This window comes from Lipotes vexillifer, unplaced genomic scaffold (genome assembly GCF_000442215.2).
Source record: "Lipotes vexillifer unplaced genomic scaffold, Lipotes_vexillifer_v1.1 scaffold90, whole genome shotgun sequence".
Taxonomy (NCBI): domain Eukaryota; kingdom Metazoa; phylum Chordata; class Mammalia; order Artiodactyla; family Lipotidae; genus Lipotes; species Lipotes vexillifer.
The window spans coordinates 865,053-868,430 of record NW_006782310.1 but is presented as its reverse complement, the minus strand read 5'-3'; the positions used below and the strand labels follow the sequence as shown (position 1 = coordinate 868,430).

Genomic DNA, 3,378 nt, shown 5'->3' with positions numbered 1-3,378 from the left:
CTAGAGCGCAAATAAGCTTGTGGGATCTTCCTGGACCAGGGCTCCAACCCGTGTCCCCTGCATTGGCAGGTGGAGTTTTTTTTTTGAGTTTTGAGTATTTATTATATTTGATTTTAATAAAATAAATTTAATTTTAAGTTTACATAATTTAATTTTAAATAATGGCTGAGTTTCAACCATCAGTTGTCAAAATTCCTGCAAATTTTGGGAATTCCCTGGTGATCCAGTGATTAGAACTCCGAGCTCTCACTGCAGAGAGCCTGGGTTCAATCCCTGGTCAGGGAACTAAAATCCCACAAGCTGTGTGGCACGACCAAAAAAAAAAAAAAAAAAAAAATTCCTGAAAATTTGACAATGAGCCCTTGTGGGCCAATATGAACCAGCTCCAGCACTACACCGTTCACCATCCTGCCTTAATGAACAGGACCAGGATTCTATCTGCTTTATTAGCAGGTGGATTCTTAAGAACTGAGCCACCAGGGAACCCCTGTGGCAGAAGTTTTAATGTGTTTGATTATGAGACATTGCTACAGTTCCTGCTGGGAGCGTTTTATATTTGTTGGGTTTTCACTGTATTCCTTTTCAAAATCTGAAACATTCTGAATCTTGAAACACAGCTGTTTTCAAAGAAGAGATTGTGGATTTGTATTTGCAGACAATTCTTAAGCCTTGACATCTGCAAATATCAACATTTATCAATACTTTAGGAATTGAATCTTTATCTCAGTTTTACCAAGAAGTCTTTGCTTCTCTCTAATATACTTTTCAAAATTCTGGTTATCTGCTTCTATAGCTGCTCAAGGAGTGGTTGCTCAAGGTCACAGTCCTCTCATGTCTGTGCTACCTCTTTGTTCTATTTCCAAGTCTAATTATATTTTTTGTGGGGAAGAGTCACTTCTGTTGGGGTCTGCCTTATAAATAGAGTTTCCCTTTACACAGGTCCTCGGTGTGTCCCTGTAATGCCATTGACCGATTCTCCTGGAGTAGCATCTCAGAGGTTTACCCTTTCATGTTCACTATGGTGTCAGTTTCCCAAATAGGGATTCCATTAAAAATGTAAATATTGACAATTGTAAGGAAAGAGGATCTGGAGTTCTGGCTTGAAAGAGAGTGTTAGTGCTTCAAATAAAACATTGCATCATCGGTGACTTTATTTAGCATTGGAATTCATTAAAAACATGTTTCTAATTAATTACCAAGCTGAGGCCATGCTGGTTAACTCTACCTACTCTATTTTGCATATTAGTTTAGTTGCTTTGATTATACACATTGCTCAGTTTTGGCAGGATATTATTACATTGTTTTCTGTAATTAAACTGTCATGCAATATTGATTAAAAATACCATGCAAAGTTAGCTCTCTAAATTTTTCTCCATTTTGAAATAATTTTAGAAAGGAAACTTTGATGCAAATATTTGCCCAGTAAATTTTATTGGCAGCCTATTATGTGACAGGCCCTCCCACTGGGAGTTGCAAAGGTGAATGAGTCGCAGTTCCTGTTTTTAAGATACTTGTATGCTGATCAGTGGAAGAGATGTTAGAAACACATATGATTCATTCTAAAATTGGGCTTTGTTGTATAAGATACAAAAACCTATAGGGCAGGGAAGGTGATATCTGCATTTGACCATTGGGTTTGCCCCGTGTAGAGCTCAGTCGTGGAGCTTCTTTCAGAATCAAAATCAGTGTCTCTTTTGCTTATATTCACACTTAACCTTTTCAATTAGCAGACAGTGTGCTAATTGAAATATCACTCAGGATTCTAGTCCCAGCTCTGCCACTAACTTTCTGACTGATAGGGTCCCCATCAGAGTCACAGGCTTATTAAAAATGCATATCCAGTGACTATAGTAGGTAACACTGTATTGTATAATTGAAATTTGCTATGAAAGTAGAACTTAAATATTTTCACCACACACACACTCACACACACACACACACAGAGGTAAATATGTGAGGTGATGGATGTTTAACTCCACGGGGATATCATTTTACAGTACATACATATATCAAATTATATCTTACAATTTAATTGCCAGTTATACTTCAGTAAAGCTGGAATAAAAAAAAGCACATACAGGCTTTTTTGCAGGTGCCGCCACCCCGGAACCTCCCGCGCTGCCCAACCACGGTCAACCCTACCGTGTTCTTTTGACATCGCCGTCAACAGCGAGCCCTTGGGCCGCGTCTCCTTCGAGCTGTTTGCAGACAAAGTTCCAAAGACAGCAGAAAACTTTCGTGCTCTGAGCACTGGGGAGAAAGGCTTTGGTTATAAAGGTTCCTGCTTTCACAGAATAATTCCCGGATTTATGTGCCAGGGTGGTGACTTCACACGCCATAATGGCACTGTTGGCAAGTCCATCTGTGGGGAGAAATTTGATGATGAGAATTTCCTCCTGAAGCATACGGGTCCTGGCATCTTGTCCATGGCAAATGCTGGCCCCAACACAAACGGTTCCCAGTTTTTCATCTGCAATGCCAAGACTGAGTGATTGGATGGCAAGCATGTGGTCTTTGGCAAGGTGAAAGAGGGCATGACTATTATGGAAGCCATGGAGCGCTTTGGGTCCAGGAATGGCAAGACCAGCAAGATGATCACCATTGCTGACAGTGGACAAATCTAACAATAACGCCGGATCCTCCCGGACCGGGGCACGAACCTGCGCCCCCTGCATCGGCAGGTGGACTCTCAACCACTGTGCCACCAGGGAAGCCTGACTTGTGTTCTATTTTAACCACCAGAGAGCACCCCTTCATCCCTGTCTGCTCAAAATATCCTATAATCTTTGTGCTCTCATTGCACTTCTTTGGGTTCCATATTTTCCTTATCCCCCTCCAAGTTTAGCTGAATTGCAAAGTTAAGTTCATGGTTATGAAATAAAAACTAAACAACCAAAAAAAAAAAAAAAAAACCCACATCCGTAGGTCCTACCCAGATCTACTGAATTAGAACTCAGGGGCAGGGCCTCGAATCTGCATTTTAAACAGGCACCACAGATCAACTATACTGCATTAAAAATATAAAACTTTAGGGGCTTCCCTGGTGGCGCAGTGGTTGAGAGTCCGCCTGTCGATGCAGGGGATGCGGGTTCGTGTCCCGGTCCGGGAGGATCCCACATGCCGCGGAGCGGCTGGGCCCGTGAGCCATGGCCGCTGAGCCTGCGTGCCCGGAGTGATTCAGTGTCCCGCCTGCTGCCTAACTCGCCGTCCCAACGTGCAAGCCTGCAGAAAAGAGGCAATCCTGACACCCCTAAATTGATGCCCAAAGATGCACGCGGCTCCACGGATCTGCTCAAGTAGCTCTGCTCAAGTAGCTCGGCACAACTGCCTTCCCTTCCAGTGCCCCCGCCCCTGCCGCTTTCCCGCCAGAAGTCTGGG

At 43.0% G+C, this 3,378-nt stretch overlaps 1 pseudogene; it reads left to right on the top strand.

Annotated features, from left to right (window-relative positions):
* Nucleotides 1–374: 374 nt before the first annotated feature.
* On the top strand, nucleotides 375–2,624 carry LOC103083038 (peptidyl-prolyl cis-trans isomerase A pseudogene; annotated as a pseudogene).
* Nucleotides 2,625–3,378: the final 754 nt, after the last annotated feature.